The following is a 21,277-nucleotide window of genomic DNA, read 5'->3' on the forward strand; positions in this document are numbered from 1 at the left end:
TGTATAATAACATACATGTAGTGTCATTTAAACAAAAACAACTTTATTATGTTGGTTTTGTAAAACTCTTAATTTGGTTATGTTGCAGAGTATGCCAAACAATATTTCTCTTTCGATATTTGCATGATACAAATTGTCAGCATTTTGTATCTATTAGCTTAATAGTTACAAATGCGTATGAACATAAATGGCCCATCCTTGGTGGACAAAATGACACGCTTGAGAATAAAATTGTTAGGCGTTAGTTGAGAAAATTGAGAAAAATTACGCTTTTATGGAGCTCAAAAGTGCATCATTCGTTTGTCAATCTGATGTACTTGATGACTGTATTCTTCTGAAATTATTTATTTATAATTCAGGGTTGCCCACAAGGGGGGGCTATGACGCAAACTGCGTCATTGAAATATTTGGGGGGGTTAAAAATCGATATAAATATGTTTGAGGGAATGTAAAAATTAATCGAAAAGATTTTTTTTTCATGGAAGAACACCTACGGATAGACAATTGAGGGGGGGTGCGTCATGGACATGAGGGGGGTGGGCACCACTGTATAATTGTAATGTAAATGAATAATATAGACCAGCGTTTCCCAACTTTTTTCAACTTGGGACACACTACAGATGTAACTTGAATTCTCGCGGCACACTCATATAGATATTATTATTATTATTATTATTATTATTATTATTATTATTATTATTATTATTATTATTATTATTATTATTATTATTATTATTATTATTTGTAAATACAAAATACCGTTTTAATTTTTTTTTCCTGTGATTACTGATATCTTTTTCACAGAAAAGAAAGCTCGATCACTTGTTTTCCTCCCTGGTAAATCATTATGCTTATTTTTCATTCTAATTTAAAATAGAAAACTATTACAATGAAGTATAGCACTCAGGTTTTTACAAATACGCTTTCTTTTTCGAAAACTGTATTCAAACTTTCATAAGAAGGAACATCATTAAACAACAAAGAAAAAAATCTCTCGTACTTTTAAAACACAAATGTAGGTCATTTGTATCCATGTTTGCTTTGTCGAAAGGATTGAATGATATTTTAAAATTTCAAGTTCCGAAATAATCTACAACAATAAAGAAGCAATAATGGTGATAACAACGATAACAAATACTTTTCTAACATTAAAAATGTACAGAATATTAACAGAGTATGAAACTTAAAATTGTAGTTCATAGTAATGTGAAACACAGATATATATATATTTTTTCCTCATAAATATAATGTGACTCAATGTCGTGCAATTGGTTTGTAATAGAATTAATAATTTTGTTTCGATTTCCTCGCGGCACACCAGCGGCCCATTCGCGGCACACCGGTTGGGAAACGCTGATATAGACTATGAACTAGCAGGTCAGGTTATATCTATTGTTGCTCAATTCTGTTAAACTGAAAAAGAAAGAATAATTAAGCAAGTTGCTTGTCCCAAGTTTTCTCTCATTTAAAACAATTTTTTCCTCTTACACACGAAATAAGGGGCTAATCGACACTTTACATTTTTGTCAGGAGAAGCAATTTTAAAATGTGATGCGCACCTTCTTTCCTTGTATAGCTGTTTTTCTTGTGTTTCTCTGTAACGTCACTTTTTTTTTTTTTTTTTACAATATTCGTAGTGCATTTAGGAGTACAAACTAGCACCAACAGGTAGTGTCCATATCGGCTTTTTCGCAAAAATTGCAATGATCCCCTTTTTTCGTGTACCCTTCAAATCGATTTGAAAAGTGGTCACGAAATACTACATAGTTCAAAGATTTAAGTTTTTTTTATGGGTGGAATTTATCAATGATACTCCACTTGAGACATGGGTCTACTTTTTAACATTACCTCACATCCTAATTACGTGGATTTCTACTGAGAATCTAACAAGAGAACTCAGGGTTTATTTGTATATCGTATAGAACTAGTTATTTCGACCATATAAAACATGTATGTATGATGGACATGATTGCGTCCTTGGATTTTCTCGTTTTTTTTTTTTTTTTTCGATCTTCTTACTTTCATCATTCGGGTTTATTATTCATCTAATTATCACCGTCTCCCTTTGCCTCGGTGCACAGTCCTGGAACGTTAAAAAAAATGCAATTATTATGATACAAATAGTCTAATTTTATTTTGCTCTGTTACTTATTTGAAATTAAATTCGTTCTTGGATTAGAATCAAAACTAAATTGTCTTTTGACAGGAATCTTAGCATTTCAACTGATCAACTAACTATACGTTCTTATTCTAACTCTGCACTGGAGCTAAGCATATTACTTTCTGCTTCCAAAGATTTTTTTTTTCAGTTAAGAACAAAAGAAATACGATTTCTGTCCGAAAGTTCCAGTATCCACGAAGACTAAACAAGACCAATGTTAAACCTTTCGGACCCAATACTAAACATGGCCTTGAAATATCTCTTGGCATTATGTCTCTTTTTTTCTTCTTCTTTTTTCGTTTTTTGAAGAAACTTTGATCGACTTTGAAAGAAACAATTTGTGTTATAAGCAAGCAGCGAGTGCTCATCTTTCCAACTTTTTCTCATTTCGTTTTAGAAAATGTGGTTCTGTGATCTATCTCTGCACACAGTAACAGGACTGGCCCTGTTCATTGCCACGCGTTCTCTGCAAACAACTGGAGTAACTTATCTTCGCCTTGGCAACGATAAGTAAAATACTTCATCGATCGAATGCTTTACATACGGTCTCTCTGTGAAAAATTTAACATCCATTATCGGTGGGTGAAGTTGATGAGATTCTATGTGATAGATCGAAAATGGTAAAGCTATTAGTTTTATTTTCTGATGGGCTGAAATGTAACTCGTAACTGAAACCTAAAAAATAAACTCTGAAATCAATTACACTTGCTTATTTCAGCAGCTATTTATAGAATCTATTTTACATGATTTTAAAAATATACATGCTAAACTCGAAAGAATTTTACATATAAGGTTTCTGATAACATAGTTTAAGTACTTTAACTTCATAAACATAAAAAAGAAAAAATCTACTTTGGCTCCGTGAAAAATCTAATTTCAACTTCTTTGCCTATTAGTGGAAAATTAATTTTATGAACATTACCTCGACAAATGCTGTTTATAACTAATGTATGTTTCATCAACCATTTGGGTTTCGAACTTGCCTTCCTTGCGGAATCAATCGATTCTAAATCACATTTTATTCGAATATATGTGCTAAGAATCGAATCGAATACAAAAACAGCATTCGTAATAAAAGATTCATAGTTTTCGTATTGGTCCAAATTTAGAAATACTTGTGAATAAAGTTATTATAAGAAATTTGTGAAAATTAATCTTAAATCTAGAGTTGTCCTTGATATTACTTGAACTTTTTTACTTGAGATTCAACTACCTTTACATTACATGAAAATAAAATCTGCCCTTATTATTTATCTGTATTACTTTTTCAGTAATATATTATATCATTTCTTCATCAAAGAATATTTTATTTCTTTCATCAAATACTAGTGCACTATTGAATTCTCTACTATATATTCTTGCCTTCCCATTCCATGTTTTCTTATTCCCTTTTCCTCTCTTACTCTCAGTTCGGCCTAAGTTGTTTTGCAACGATGTTTACTTCGCGGTGTCCTGCTACTTTTTATGCGCCGAAGACTGAGTTCGATTCCCGGCGGGAGCTCATGTTGTTTCGGGTTAGGGTCACCACCCATCCGGGTTTCACCCGGACATTTCGGGAATTAAACAATTCGTCCGGAGTCCGAAGCAACATCTACTCCGGACGCCAAATATCCGGGAATATGAAAATTTATACCCTAAATCGACGTTTCATGTATTTATCATAATACGTAAGCCGTAATGGTTCAAACAAGCCCTACCAAATATTTTCATAATTCTTGTCCAATAATTTTCTGCTTTAGAAAATTTAAACACCGCTAGCATTTTAAAAATAATTAATGAACTGTTTTGTACTTTATAAGGAGGTTTATCATGTGGTTGGCATCACGAACAAAAGCTCGAAACAGGTTATTTTTATTTCCATTTTATGTCACAACAAAATGTACTTTTCATTAGCGACTGCAATTGACAGAAACAATGAAGTGTCAATTTATGTTATTATTTTTCTAAACACGGAATCCCTTTGAAAGTATTAAGCTATTAAAATAAATTGTAAGAAAATATAGTTACTTATATAACATTTGAAGTGACTTGCATAGTAGTGAGAATGATCGACTGAGATGGATAGTTTGTTCGGGTGTTCCTGAGTTCGTGTAAAGTTCGACAGAAAGTGTTAAATGAAGGCTGGAAGACTAGTTTTGAACTGCTGTTGGTTTTAAATGTATGTCCTGATAGTAAACTTGCTTCAGTATAACTACTATTGAAATTTGGCCTTCTAATTAGGTATACGTCTTTCAGTGAACAGCAGTAGGTCTACTAGTAGACCTTACATCTTGTTCACGATTTATCTAATGTTTTGCATGGCTTTCCTTTAACTTGACTTCAATTCTTGATATGTCCTGGATTCCCCGGGATGAAAAATGGTAACCCTATTTCGGATACTACTTTAAACTATAGGTCGAAGTCTCACTGCTGAATGGAATACTAAATTCCAGTCCAATCCAATCGAAGTGATTCTCTTTTACCTCATACCCAATCGGAGTTTGTGTAATTCGCACCCTATGTTAAATTACGCTTTCACGATGCAAATAGCTTCAGAATTTAGACACACACAAAAAAGTTTTGAACTCGAATAATTAATCAACTCAATTTTGTACTTTTACTTAGCTCCTAGCAGTGTTACGAGTGAGCTCTTACGTTAATTGCATAATAAAAATAGTATCGAGGCTTTTTTTTCTTTCAAAGGGTCAGTTTCAATTATTATATAGAAATGACAAAAAGAAGAAACATAGAAAATTAAAAAAAATGTATTTTCCGCTTTAACAATAGCTTCCAAGCATAATTAATTATATTAACTCTTACTAGAACTGTAACATATAGTGTGTAGAAGAGCATCCATATTTCATTATCCATTGGAATGACCAACGATTGGAGTATTATCATTAAAAAATATGAATTATATTATTTTTAAAGCAAGAGAAGGTATCGAACCACCAATATATGATAGACAGTAGCTATTGTAACTGGATCTCAGATTTCTGCCTCAGGGGTAGCCCGTAACTATTGGTTACAATAAGCTTCTGAATATTTCTTATGGGCAGTTTTTATTAATTTTAAATTGAATCCTATTCTTAACTAGATATCCCTATTTAGGCTTATTTGAATCTTTTATGCACATAGAATAAATTATTTCTTAAAAAGAATACAGAACAATATGTGGTGAACACACAACAATATGCATGTACCCACAGATTTACAATGAATCAAATATACAAATCTATCTACAATGTAGGACTAATGAATAGCTATTATTATAAACTATTTGTGTGCTGTTCTGAATTATACACTATACCTAGGTATATAAGTTCCTAGTGATTAAGAAGCTTAATTAAGATCTTATAAATGGTACAAACTGCATAATATTTTTCATGGCGAGGCATTACCTAATTTAGCAATGGTTAAAAGAGAATCACGTAGCCTCCGGCGGAGAGTAGACAAGATGGTACATCAGATGTTCAAACTCGCGGGGCGAAATGAAACTATTGTCAGGGATGGAAATGAGAGTATACAAAATGTAACTTCCTCTAAAAATGGAATTCTTCACAGAAAACCGAACAGAGCAGGAGACCATCCATATAAGTGTGGTACCAGCTTTCGATAAAATACAGAGATTTACAATAAACATTAGTAGAATGTGTGATTAGATAAAGTTCATTTGACACTTGTATTTGTGGAGTGGAAAGGATGCTTTTGTAGATTCCGGCAGATAACAATCTTGACATTTTTTAATTCACTTTTTATCTTTGATCTATTACGTTGCCTGGTTACGTCTGTCAGTACTTTACTGCTTTGTGAACCTCCACACATGTTAGTTATATCACTGTCAGAGGCGGCTTGTGAGGGGAGTAACTTCAACTTAAAAGAAGCAAACTTTCGTAATTTATTAACTACGATTAGTACATTAGATATTTTCCCTCCATTTCAACCGATAACATTTTAATTTTACCGCTTTGATTTTCCTCACAGGCCGCCTCTGATTATTAGATTTGAACATGTATGACTAACGTTTACTATTTCTGTACGTATAACATATTGGAATTTCTATAACATATTCATTTCTTTAACACTTCCGATCCTAAGCCCGAGTCAGACTCGGGTTGTATGTTTATTCCAAAACGCCGGAGTCCGAGTCTAACTCTTTTTTTTTTTTTTTTTTTTTTTTTTTCGTAATAGTCCCTATGCAACTTATTATGGGTTGCGGTCGGTTGTCGGCCGTATTAAATACTTACTGAGACTCAGCCCATGAAGAAATACTATTCAGTTGACACCCAAACAAGAGTAAACGAACTTTTGTAGGTTAAGTGCTATGATCGACTTTCTGCGTTTGACTTCACCGCGTTCGATATAATAGTAGAATATTTTGTTTCGAAAACTATTTCATTTTACAGAAGTTCTCAAGTAAAAGACATGTAAAAGAAATATCACGTATTTTAGAAGAATACAGTTTAGATTCCGGATCGCAAGATGAAATTTATGATTTAGATTTAGATCCTAATTTTGAAATTTAGAAAGCAGATGTGTACATGAGAAACATGGAAGAAACATTTCCAGGCCCAAAATTAAAATCAAGAAAAAAAATAAATAAACTCTTTAGTCCCAGGACCTGCCAAAAGGCAAATAATACATGAGAACACCCATATAAAATTATGTGTACAAGGCACATCCAGAAAACAACTTTTCCACGCGTCCCATAGCTAGGATACCGTACGTTGTGCGAAGCAACTGCATGCACGTGATAGAGTTAGGTCCTAGCATGGCCCATGCGCCAGTGGAAGTTCTTTAGTGTTCTCAGTAGCGTCGTGGAAGTGGTTGAAGTTGGACGTTCCTATCCTAGCTCCCGAAGCGCATGAAGTGCGAGCAGTAATAAAGTTTTTCAATGCACAGGGCGAGGTGCCGATTGAAATTCATTGTCAGCCAAGTCTATAAACCTAACGGGGCCGCAGTGGCTCAGTGGTAGAGCGTTCACCTCTGGTGCTTGGGGTCCCGGGTTCGATCCTAGTCCCCGCCAAGTGAACTTTGTGGTGGACAAACACCGTGTGCGTGGGTTTTCTCGGGGTTCTCCCGTTTCCTCCCACTTTCTTCATTCCACCATTTCATTCATCACTCATCATCACCGTCTCCTTTAGCCTAACCGGCATAACCGTGGGACGTAAAACTCAAAGATTTCATTTTCATTTTTATAAACCTAACGTCATGAACAAGCAGATAGTGCGTTGCTGGTTCAAACAATTTGCAGCAGAAAGCAAAAATGTGCATGATGAAGATCACAGTGGGAATCAGATTGTCATCACAGACGACCTTATGGATCTTGATCGGGAACGCATCATACAGAATCGTCGATTCACAATAACGAAACTCAGCGGTCACTTCCCGCAGATTTCCCGCTCCTTATTTCACACCAATGCACTTCAATAGCGGCGGGAATATTATTTTTCTATTGTATTATTTTTTCGATTGTTCAAACAGCACGTACAGGGTGTTTCAGTGAAAAAGCCGTGATTTTGAAGTGCGACAACGTATTTTATTGATGACTATAGGAAGAGAAATTTACATGGCATGATAAGTGAAAGACTAAAGTTTAATGTAGCAGTAAAGTTTAACGTAACACATGATCGAAGTGTCCAACCTGACGATTGGACGCTTGCCTGGCCTTAATTTACATGTTATCAAAAACCTTACCAAGGGTGACGTGACTAACTGCTGCCGTACACTGTTCAATGTTTACTCTTAATTAATCTAAAAATCGGAGTTTATGCTTGAATACCTCCTGCTTGAGATAACCCCATAAAAAAAATCCCAAGGGTTAACGTCTGGGCTGCATGGCGGCCACTCTAAGCCTATTCAAAAAACAATGGATAGCGGTTAGAGATCACACGATTGCGAAATTTTCTGTGAAGGAAATTAAGGACAGGTTCTGTTGTATGCGGTTTATTTGATCCTGCTGGAACAATTGCCGACGAAGTGGACACCTTTTATGACGAAGATCAGGATAGAAGTAATACTCAAGCATTTCCAAATAATTTTATGGTGCTACATAGCCATCAAAGAAGAAAGGTCCAATTATGCCACGTTTTGTTACAGCACACGAAATCAAAATTTTTTCCTGATGCAGAGGTGAGTCTACCATTTAATATGGATTTTCTGTTGCCTAAAATCTTACATTTTGTTTGTTTACTTCACCTGACAGATACAAGTAAGCTTCGTCTGTACACCACAAGTTTTCAATAATGTCTGGGTCATCAGCAATTAACGCACTGAATGATTTGCAAAATGCAGACGCCTTCTTTTTGCAATGTCTCTTAATTTTTGAAGCATCTGCATTTTATAGGAGAACATTTGCAGGTCTTTTCGCAGAATACGCCAACATGATGTTACGGATATTGCGTTTCTGCCTACAAACGTCGCAGAGATGTTTTTAGTCAGGCTATTCACAACAGATGCCGCTGCAGAATCACTACTGCAATACACTGTTCTGTACACACAGTTGGTTTGGATCCCCCTCTTTGAAGTACTGCAACATTACTAGTCGTGGATGGTGCTCATGCACAATGATTCTCCAGTCGGAATCGTCGTTGGACGCCAACAAGGGAGGGTGATTCAATGAACCAAGTCACCAATAAGCTTTTCTGCTGCAACATAAGTCTACGGTCCTTAAGATGCAATGGCCATCTTTCCTTGACTAATATCAATAGCAAGAAAAAATTCATTCTGGAAAGCTTCAAAGAAACATGAGCCACATCTGTTCAATAAAATCGGTTGTTGGAAAAGTTATTGGTAAGCTCTTGTTTTCAGCATTGAATGAATTCACTCCATGCTCCTAATTAATTTTTACTCCAAACAGGAGATAAGTCTTGAGTTTTAAACACACGTCGGTTATACACAAATTTAAATATAAAATTTTGAACGTTTTGAACACATATTAAAATTTAACGTGAAACATGTCTCTTTACATTAGATGAGAAGTGAATTTATCTCCTGTTTGAAAAATGTAATCTTCAAACAACAAATGAACTCACGCACTCATCTCTGGTCGATGTTTGACTGAAAAATAAGCTCATTGGTTAACTTCGAAGAAAGAATGAACCATGTTTTCTGAAAATCTGATAATTTCAAGGAAAGTTAAAGATGGTAAAACAGTTTTTTTAAGTTAGGATGAATTCAACCATATGTCTTTGGCTAAATTCAACTCCAAGCATTAGGGTTGTCTCAAGAGGAAGTACATGCTATTATTATCAATATACGAGCTCGTATCTTGCTTCTCTTTCTTTCTTTCATACCTCCTGTCCTTCTATCAACATGTCAGAGCAAAAGCGGTAAACATAGCGAGAGAGATGGATTTATTATCCCAAGAATTTACCTCTTCTCTTCTCTTATTATTATATTAAAACCGGAAATGGTTGGAATCTACTACTAATTGCGGTTTCAGTATTGGTCTTCAGAGAACAAATTCGGTATTTAATAGCAGAAGTATGAGTTTTTGATATGAGTTTAGTGTTCAAAAAAGAGTTGAATTTCGCTTTAAATCTCTTTATTGCAACCAGAAGTGGTAGAAATCTATAATTTTCAGTTTCACGTAAGTAAGTCCAATCGCAATATACTGCAACGAGAACAACACACATACACACACACACACATACATGCATACATACATACATACATACATACATACATACATACATACATACATACATACATACATACATACATACATACATACATACATACATACATATATACATACATACCAGTAGCGTCTTCCCTGGGTGTGCAAGTCGTGTGTTAACGCCCAACGAAAATGAAGAAAAGAGTATTTTAATTTAATTAAACAGATCGTCAGAACTAAGGACTTTTTTTTTACCTTCAACGAGATAGAATCAACTGTTGAAGTGCAGAAGATCAGAGAAGTTCTGTGCGATCTCCGTCATGTTTTGAGGAGGCACCTCTGCGAGTAGGTCGTTGGCAACACTTTGGCTGAATTTTCACTGCTTTAGAAGACTCATATTGCGCATGCGTTTTGTGTTTCCACCTCGTGCTTCTGTGATCCAAGGCGTTGTTTAGAAAGTCAATGCCTTGAGTTTTCTGCTTGTCTCAAGCGTTGCCAAGTCTGTAGATTTATCTGTGGATGTACAGAAATTTTATAGCAATACGGAATACATTTTTTTTTATTTGGCGGGGGCTATGATCTACGAACTTTTTATTGTTAAACACATAGTTCAATTCATAGGTTAAGGGTGCAATCGACTTCTTGCTAAAATACATATAAAGAATACGGTGAAAAGAAACATCATCATTTTCTTCTCGATCCAGTAAACACGTGTTCGAAGATTCAGTTGGTGAAAAAAAAGCCTGGACGTTAATCTACAGAACGGTTTCCCATTCTGCCATTTTCTTTCCTTAATTTTCATTTACTTTGTAGTTAATGGGTCATTCTCAAGACTTACTGTTTCGGGTCCCCTATTACTGTTTCTAAAGAAGTAACCCAGAGGTTTCTACCCAAAGAAAGACGACTCGAGCAGGAATTCAAGTAACTGTAAGTAAATAATAGCTTGTTTTTGATTTTCACTTTCATATTTTGAGGGTATATTTACTTATACAATTATTGCAATTAAATGTATTCCTTACGTAATAACATCCTCCTTGATTCATCTTTATAATTTGCAGAATAAATTGTTAGAAGAAAATTGCTATTTATAGGTTGGCGTAACTAGGACATTATGGGGGACAGTCATGGTTCCTTACTTCCAAAAATTGCATGAACTTCCAGGTACAGACTATATTCAAGAAATCGATGGGTGGGCAAAGTATAGTCACTATTAAATACTCGTATGTCGAACGCAAATGCCACTAAAATACCTATACGTAAATTGAGGTAAATTTATCACATTATTTTCAATCAGTAAAAGAATGTGAATGGGCCCATCTTTGCTCCCGGGGAGAGTGGGGGATCCCCTCTAATTTCACTTATGGTTGTGAGGGTTATTATATATTGTTTCTTTCTTGCCAACGCCCTAACATCCACGTCAGGAGACGCCACTGATACATACATACATACATACATTTTTTAAAAAAGAAACATTTGTATTGAACAGTAATATCATGAACCTTAATAAATGTAAATACTGGTCTGACTGTAAGTATTGTCTTGTCTTCAATGGATTAAATTTTCAACTACCCAAATGAATGCAATGAGATACTGCATTAAAGTGGGGAATAAAACCAACCTCACCAGACCTAAACCTGCTAATAAGAGCCCGAATACGATTGTCTCCACAATCTTCTTCGCAAAATTAAATTGCCTGCTTCCAGCAGCCGGATTGGGTAATAGTTGAATCGAAAGCAGTTTAATGAGTAGATGAGTTGCCAACTGCTTCTTATATGAGCCCTTTTGAACTTCGGCTAACCAATGGGGAATGGAAACAGCTTTCTGGTTATCACCCTCACAGAAAATCACGTAGTAGAACCGAAAGGCACCAAAAAGTACATCATTTTGTGAATTTCCACTGCCCTCTTCGAAAATTCCCTTTCACTTTACGGTGTGTTGGTATACTTTCTCAATACTTTATGAAATAATTTGTTTGTTACTTGGAATTTGTATATGTGATCACGGTGGAATTAATTTGCAAATGATGGAATCAATTTTTCAACATGTAATACAGATTTCCTACGAAACTATGTGAAAAATAAAATATCTCCTTCTGCGAAACAGGAGCACACGCATTAGGTTATTTTTCTGTTGATTGAAACACGGCAATGTTGAGCGTGCAATACCAGTTTGAACCCCTTTCTGCGAAACAGTATTCTCCGAAGCAGGAGTACACGGGTTTTTCATAGATCACAGAGATAGTGGAAAAATTATTTTTGACATCACTTTGGGAAATTGCTTTTTGATATTATTCCAGCACCCCAAGAATGGTTCAATTTTCCCCACTTGACAGTCTATTGGAAATGGAATTGATTAATCTATTACATCTGGTTAGAATAGTACAACCCTTTAGTTTCACCATGTAAAACAAGGTGCACTATATTATTATTATTATTATTATTATTATTATTATTATTATTATTATTATTATTATTATTATTATTATTATTATTATTATTATTATTATTATTATTATTATTATTATTAAGGAATTATGTGTGTATCTAGTTTTGCCGACATCCTTTTAAAAATAGATAAACTTTAGAATAACTAGAAAGGTCTATAAAAACATTATGACCCTGTTCTATGGAAAAACGATCAAAACATTTCGCATATTCTAGGGAATATTTTGTTACCTCAAAAGCTACATACCTCTGTGTTTGTGTTTTTGTGGGCTTGTTTTTGTTGCAATGTTCTCTATCACCCCTCGTCCTGTGAAATTTCCGATCCGAGGTTGACGGCGGAAGGACAAGCAGGGAATTAAACGATGCATGAAGGCCAGTAGCAACAAGAGATACACTCACACACATACGTAGAGACTGAGACAGAGAACGAGGGCGAGAGAGAGAGAGAGAAGTGTGAGTATATGTGCCAAAGGAGGTGTTTCTCTTTCTGTGTTTTTTTACAAGATTTTTTTTCTGCGTTGATGCTGAGAGAAAGCCTTCCTGTAATTTGTTTAACTATCAGATTCTGCTACCTACGCTTATCCGTCAAACGTAACTGCAAGGTGTCTAGAGGAGTTTTGTTCCTCATCATTTTAGCCAAGACAAAGTCAGGGTAACGAAGTCCCCTGCCGAGAGAATATGTTGTGCTCGCTCTCCTCTAAGTGGCCTTCGTTCAAACAGAGTGACTGAACTGTTGTTGTTGTAGATACAGAGTGACCAGCAAAAGTTCCCCTGCACTGCTAGCTTCCCTTTGCCAATAACTTAAGATGAAACTGTTATATTTAAACACAATATCATGCAGAAAGTTGTATTCTTTCCACATCAAGAAATCCAGTAATTTCAATGATTCCCAATATACTGTATCTTGCTATAAAAACATGTTCGGGACCAATATGCTTTTTCTTGACAGTTGTAGACAAGACTAGTTATTGCTTCTATATACTGAAACCAATGGAACACATCCACTCATGGAAATTTCCACCAATCACAGAAACTGCCCTAATCAGAAAATTACGATATGTATCATGATACTCTCTGATATTAACAATCGAAAAGGTAAACACAGCAGAAAGAGTTAGGCGCAACCTTTCACAGAGCTTTTGCAGAACAAGTACGCATGGCATTGCGGCGTAGTTGTATATATTCTCTGCTAGCAATGCTAGAAGAGTCGCAATGAGTGAGTAAATTCATCACTTCCGCTATCAACGAAAGTTCGAGGTTGCAAAAGTCACATTTTCGATTCCAAACATTGTAATTCCCTATTCGATAGCGAAGAAACCATTGGCGAATAGTGCGTTCATTCGCCGTTTCCGAGTCAAATGCACCGTTAATGTTTTCGTGCGGTTTGCTGTATACGAGTTTTAATTAATGTCCCAATTTAAATGAATAATAATAATAATAATAATAATAATAATAATAATAATAATAATAATAATAATAATAATAATAATAATAACATCACTCACAAATGTGTCTCCATGATGCACTAACCATACAGCCAAGGAAGCTCATTAGTTTTAGATAGAGAAGCAAGTGCTTCGACAAAACCTGGAATGAAGAATGCAATTAAAAGGGGAGTTCGAAGGTTCGACAGATATGATATCTTTCTTCAACATTATTTAATATTTATATATAGGAGAAATGAAAAAAAAGAGCCTACATAATGAAGACAAATTTCGGTAGGAGATACAATGTTTAGGTGTAAGCAGTTTGCAGATGATATAACACTTGTTGCGGAATTAGAAAAAGAAGTCAAGGTGGGCTATGAAGGATATGCTATGAAAATTAATGTTAGAAAGACAAAAGCTATGGTGATTGGTACGAAGCGGTCAGAGTTCAATATTGAAGTAGTAAGGAAGGAAATAGACCAAGTGACTAGTATTAGTACCTGGATGGTATTATTAGTGTTGATATGAAGTGGGAACGTGAAATAAAAGTATGTAATAGGAATGTCGAAAGGAGACTTTAGGAGGAAGAGCTATCTATTTTGTGGAATCTTGAATAAAAAACTGAGACAGACTAATAAAATGCTTCGTGTGGAGTATTGTACTGTACCGGTCAGAAACATGGACATTACACAAAAATGATCAAAAACGACTGGAAGCTTTCGAAATGTGGGCGAGGAAAAGAATGGAGAAAATTAGTTGGCTCGAGCGGAAAATGAATGAGAGGATCTTAAAAATTGTGGGTTAGAAAAAAAAACAAATTTGGATTTTATTGAAAGAGGGAGAGAAACTGGTTGGGACATTGACAAAGAAGAAAATCTATTATGAGAGACGTGCTAGAGGATGATTGCAGTAAAGATAGAGAGGACGAAGGGAGCTACAATTGATGGACTGTATCAAAACAGAAAAATCCTACGTGAAGACGAAGAGTTTAGCGGAAGACCATGGAGCATGGAAAATTCTGTTACAGCAAGTGACCTGCCAATAATGGCAAAATACCTATGATGATGATGGCGACCATGATGATAACTACGGTTAAACTAATATAATATTCAAAACTGCCGTTAATAGAATAAATTTTGTAAAGTGAACTTATATAATGCTCAAATAGAATTTCTAAATTCAGAACAATGTGTCCCAACAGAAAACGAAATGTAAGCAAAATTTTAAACCAAAACTAAATTGGTTTTGTGGCTGTTTCTTGATTTATAAATTTAGGCAACCAGTAAAATACGTATGACAACATATATCACTTCCAGGCACTTGATAGGGTGGTTAAGTAACCAAATTGATACCTGTAGTATGCTGGATTGCACAACTTACACTTGCTGACAACTGAAGCTATGTCAATTTGAAAATCAATCAAAATATTCATCCTCAAGACTCATGTATTTGTTTAGCAGAGAAATGTTTGGTGTAGCCCGAAGATGGAATCAAGCTCAGAGAATTTCGGACGATATGTAGCAGAACTTCTGATAGATATGTCTGATAACAGTACCGGACGTAACTAAGAAATGTTGACGTTATATAGGTTTAATGCAGGAGATTCCGTTTTGGTCGGTGCAAAGACGTTTTGACCTCTCTATTAGGTTATATTAGTAAACTGAATATCTGGAAAATGTGATAGAAGCTGTAAAATTATTAATGGTTAAATTTTAAGTTAAAAAAAAAGAAATGAAAATTTTTTAGTTTTACGTCTCACGTTTATGCCTGTTAGGCTAAAGGAGACGGTGATGATGAAAGATGAATGGAATGGTGGAATGAAGAAAGTGGGAGGAAACGGGAGAACTCCGAGAAAACCTACGCACACGGTGTTTGTCCACAACAAAGTTCACTTAAAGTAATTGAAAGTAAAGTAATTGAAAGTTGTAAGTAAAGTAATTGAAAAAAAATCATTCAGAGTTTTATTTCGAAACGAAGCGTAAGTAAACATATAGTGGCTATTCACTAACCAATCTTCAACGCATATAGAAAAACAATCAGGGAATCTTCAACTCAGAAAACATAGACATAGTTATGCATAGACGGGATGAATGCTGGATAACACAGAAAATAAGAAAAAAGCTACATAACATTTTAAGTTATTCATCAATCACAGAAATCTATGATGTTAGAGCTGCGGAACATAAGAGGACAAAACACAAAATTAGACATCCTTACTAAATAAGCATAGAAACTATGAGACAGTAGTATAAAACATATGCATCAATTTATATTACATATTCCACTAGCTTATTTCAACATTTGTTCATATATGTCGTATTTTTATTTTTAGCGCATTTCATTACATTAAATTTTTTACTTCTTTTATGCTTCGGAAATGAAAACTGCATTTCCTTATGTAATTGAAGGTGCTGAATACGAAAATGATTTTAAAAAATGATGAGTTGATTCGAGTTTAAGTGTAATCGGAAGAATGTATGTTATGTGGTTATACTAAGAAATTAACATGTATATACAAATAGAAGTGATAAAAACATAATTAACATGAATATTGCAAACAGTGATTCTTTGCCTGCCGCTTGTAGTGTTGTTCTGGACCATCTCTAGCGATTGTCCAGCAATAATCAGCAAACATAGACTTTCTCCAGTGGCTCCGATATAATTTCTTATTGTAAATATAACTTGATGAAAATGTTTTCCATGTTCATCTCTGATTGTTCCGTAATTTTCTGGAAGAAAGGTCTATGTAGAAGTGTAATATATGTATTTTTAGTGACATATTACAGACTATTGTTAGGTAGAAAGATATTAGGTGTTTCACTAGTTCCTTATAATTCTGAGTTTGCACATTTCCCAAAAGAAATCTGTCACCATCTTCCCCTTATCTTCTAACAATGCATCATTTTCAGGATAATTGAGGAGACAAATATTCCCTCCCTGATTTTAGTTTCAGTAACTCGTGGAAGTTTACATGAAATATCACCGGCTTGTTTCATACTTTTAACGAAACCGCAAAAAATGAAAATTGTCCGCAGTTTTAATACATTTATGTCACATGTTTCTGATTAGTACCAACATAAAACGATAAAAATAAATAAGTTAATAAATTTGTTTGAAAATGCACACAAACCCAATATTTTCCCAAGAACACGTCCGGGAGTTCAAATTATAACTTCGTAGAGATGCTATACGTTTCCTCTGGCAAACTGTAATACAAGCTGAAATGTGATGTGGTTGGTTGATGCTTTTTTTCTCAGCGATATGGATACTGATAATGCTAAGTCCTAAAACTTAATGTTTACTGAAATAAGCAGACAGCTACTGTTTCCACGAAACCCTTATTTTGAGCGCCGGCGATAACATATTTCTTGGAAACTCTAACCAATCTTTAAAACCTTAAGTCATATTCGTTATCAACACTCTAAAATTAGTAAGAATTGGTTACTTTTATCCCCGAAACATTTTCATTGTTGACTAGTGATATTTATTATGTTCATTAAAAATACTCAAGACATCAACATGTAGATTAAACTGCTAGTAGAACTCTGACAATATTAAGAATATTAAACATTATCTGAATTTAACGATAGAAAAATAATAGCAAAAAGGCAAAATACATAACAGGCAAAATGTAAAATCAAACAGATGAGAAAATAATTAATGGGTCCACTTTGGGCCGCTAGGTCAAGTAGTTGTAATTTTAGAAGAGTTATTGTTTATGCCTAAGTAATAATGTACACCAAATTATTCTCTTTATGGAAAGGTATCTTCTAGAAAATTAGAGGAAATTATTTTTTTCTGAATTAATATATTCTTTAAAGGAAACTGGGATGAGAAAACAATAAAGAAGATTCTGGCAAAGTTTTAGTCTTCTCAGACCATTCCTTCAGCCTCCTGAGCGAGTGAACGGAAACGTGACAGGCTGAATGTTTAACCATTAAGCCGTTTAAAGTTTTCCTCCCCATCTCGTCTCTTTTCACAACAAACACTAATATGTGTAAGTGTGTGTGTGTGTTTACAGTACATGTATATGTGTGAGTAAGTATAAGAGAGAGAGAGAACTTTTATCTTTCTTTAAACTTTTTCTCCTCCTTTTTCCTCCCTAACTTTTCTTCCATCGCATCGCATCGCAAGCTGGGTCAATGCCCTGTGCCACTTTTCCGTTCTGAAGCTATCCAATCCACCCAAATGCTTGCATATTTGCTGCTTCCTTCCTTAACACTTCCGCTTTTGCAATTTGCATCAACGAATTTTGTCGTGTTATTTTCTTCCCTTTCTTTCTTCTATCCTATCAACAGAGCTAATAAAAAAAAAATAGAAAAAGTGTAGAAGATGGTAGATGATGATTTATGAAAGATCACACATCATAAAATGTATATATGTGTTTATGTATATATACTACAGCATCTGCATCCGGATCTCAGGGCATTGAATCATTTGCCACGGAAGAAAAGTATCGTTTTCTGAAATAACAATTGAGTAGGCTATATGAGTTGTGTGTGTATGTGTAATAAGATTTTACGACTTATTTATCCTGTTCGACTATTAACTTGAGTTCTATTATCAACGTAACTACTATTCACATTAAAGATAAATTAAGCTATCCGGAGATGGACAACAAAAGCACAGCCAAGACTTATACTACGGGCAACCAATAATAGAATTTAAATTACAGTAATTAACATCTGAATTATTAATTACAAAATACAATAATTAGGAATTAAATTTCTGGACTAAGGCCATTTAGCTTGACATGTTTAAGAGGAATGACGTCCATCGGCGAGCACACTATCCGATGAAAGGAAAGGAAACGGCCTGGGACTTTTATGTTAGGTACCATCCCGAAATTTACCTGGTGTGAATAAGAGAAACCCAGGAAAACCTCACTGAAGATGATTGGCCTGAAAAAGCTGTTAAACCTTTTCGACCGAGTGCCCCTACCGGGAATCGAACACGGGACTGCTCGCACCAAAGGCGAGAGCATTAGCGACTACATCACCCGGGGCCACAAATTGCACTTTAGGCTTAGGTACGGCAGAAGCAACCTGACCGTCCTGAAAGTACTATTGATGGGTAGTGTCATTAAAAGTTTTTTTTTTTTTTTTTTTTTTTTTTTTTTTTTTTTTTTTTTACGATGAAGTCAAACTTCAATCTGATTACATGGAATTTTGGATCATTTTGACAAGAGGCACGCACGTTAGCGATTAGACCAGCGGGGAGGCCTTTTTGTCTTTGGTTTTTCGGTTTGACCCAGCTACTTTTCATTCATGTATGTGAACATTCACAACTGCAAAGCCTATAAAGATTGAAGTTCCACCTATATTTCTACCCTCAACATTAGTAATGAGATTAAGGTTGAATTTGATCAGAGGTTAAAGTCTATTCATGGGTCATGGGTTAATGCTTTTCTAACCAGTATGTCACGCAGTTCCATAGGTTTGTCATGAACACTTAGAAATCAAAATTAAATTTCTATGAATACCCAAATACCCTAAGTGTAGACACCTTAACAATAAGTTAAAGACCATTTTGGGCTAGAGTGGATCAGTGTCTACGGCAGCAACGATAATGCTGAACTCTAATGTAATCTGAGTTACTATATCATGAGTGTCCCGTAAAGTAAGTCGTCAGCGAAAGGCCTGGAAGCATTGGGCTAATGGAAATCATGAGGTATTTGAATGTTAAGATTGAATAAGGTTTGAAAATATCCACATAAGGCTGTTCGTGTAAACCATTAGGAGCAGTACTGTAATCTTGGGAATTTTTCTCTGAAGATAAGCATTAATATGTGGGCTCCGGATGAAATTTGGTCCCCCGAGAATTTAAAACCTTAATAATCATTTTTATTGCTTCTTGAAGTTTCGGTAGGCGTTTTACTGAAGCAGAGTCCAGATTATACTTATGCTTCACCTTAGGAAAATACATCTTGTTTAGATGATGGGATATTGGAAAGTATTTTCAGTTCTTTTAGAAATAGTATGATGGACCCATTCCGTGCTTCATTAGTTAAATTGAGGGGACAATATGTGACACAATTTAAAGCCTTGAGTTACCTATAGTATATTATTTCTGGAGGCCCTAATGATAAACATTATACCGGAATGGGGTCATATCAATGTTTGGTTAATTTAAGAGATCTGTGTTGTTTTTCAGATGTGGCGAATCTACTCCATGTTTCATTTACACATTCATGTTCGTATGGAGGAAGAAGTACTATATGAAGTAACAAAAAACTTTTTTTTTTTTGAAGTGGGCCTTCCTCGAACAGCAGGAAGATTAAGTGAAGGAGCATTTGTCCCTCCTGTTCTCCCGCAAGTTACAGACTTGATTAGGAGCTACTTAGTAAAACAAAAATAAAGGGGCATGACTATTTTATTTCTACGAAGAGATACGAAATTCACTCTTACAAACATTTATCTTCCGAATTCTTAATCTGTAATCATTTCTTTTTTCATTTTCAGATTCATTGGATGCCTGTAGCTAGTTACAGACTAAATATAGAAATATTGTTATCTGGCACCCTTTAAAATAGATACGTTATGTGTCTTATGGGAGTTATATTGTTGTCATTAAAGAAAATAAGAAAGACATTAAAGCAAGCAAGTTTGCTGAATGATTTCCGAGCAGACTAAACAAAGTACATGTTAGGAATTAGCCACCACAAAAAAAAAAAAAAAAAAAAAAAAAAAAAAGTTGTCTTAGCACTTAAAGATGTTTATTGTGCGGTGTTTTATTATGTGTTTATATATCTCAGCTGTCATTTCATGGCTTTTCTAGTAGGAAAACCTTCCAAACAACTTTGAATGTAGAGTGATTTTCTTTACCTGTTGCCTAAAATGTGAAACAGACATACACTCAAAAACTAAGGTCAATAACACAAGTGTTAAGTATAACCATGTGTTTTGAAGCTAGAAAGAGTAACACACTGAACCTCCAAAACATAACGTATTTCTTAAATATCATCATTTGTAATGTGAAGAATATGGTTGTATTAAAATAAACGGTAATTGTTATTAACTATTGATATTAATCCTCAGTTTCAATATAACTTGCAAAACACGCTTCATTATTCATTACTATGATTAATATTATTCTTTCTATTTATTTATTTTGCAAATTTGTTGTTACATAATTTGATCACAGAATTTTCCAGAAAGGATTTTAAGATGTCCATGAGCAAGGATGTTCTTTTTACACTTTTGTTGTTTAAGAGTACAAAGGGCTAGTACCTACCTGTGTTGTTCTTGTCAATTTACACGATATTTTAACTGAAAAATACAGTTTCCCATTACACACAGAACCACAGACGCGTTAGTTGACACAAAAAATGCATAACTTTTGTGATTTCAGCAAAACTTTAGATGCATAATTTTTAAGGATGCAGCTAAATGCATAACAAAAAGCCGTGTTAATTGATGCACTTGAGTGCATAAAAAATCTTTATGCATGTAAACGTTTTGCTAAAATCACATAATGTTTTTTTTTTTTTTTTTTTTGTCTCTTACTGAAGCATATGCATGCATTAATTGAAACAGTGATTTGTATCGCTGGTTGCATATCCCTTAATATATACAGGATTTCCTAGGGTGTGAAAACGATGAAATAAATTTAGAACATTATTAAAAATTTGTGAACGAGGTTTTCG

Source organism: Thermobia domestica, chromosome 8, assembly GCF_964235325.1.
Source record: "Thermobia domestica chromosome 8, izTheDome1.hap1.1, whole genome shotgun sequence".
In the NCBI taxonomy this organism is placed as follows: Eukaryota; Metazoa; Arthropoda; class Insecta; order Zygentoma; family Lepismatidae; genus Thermobia; species Thermobia domestica.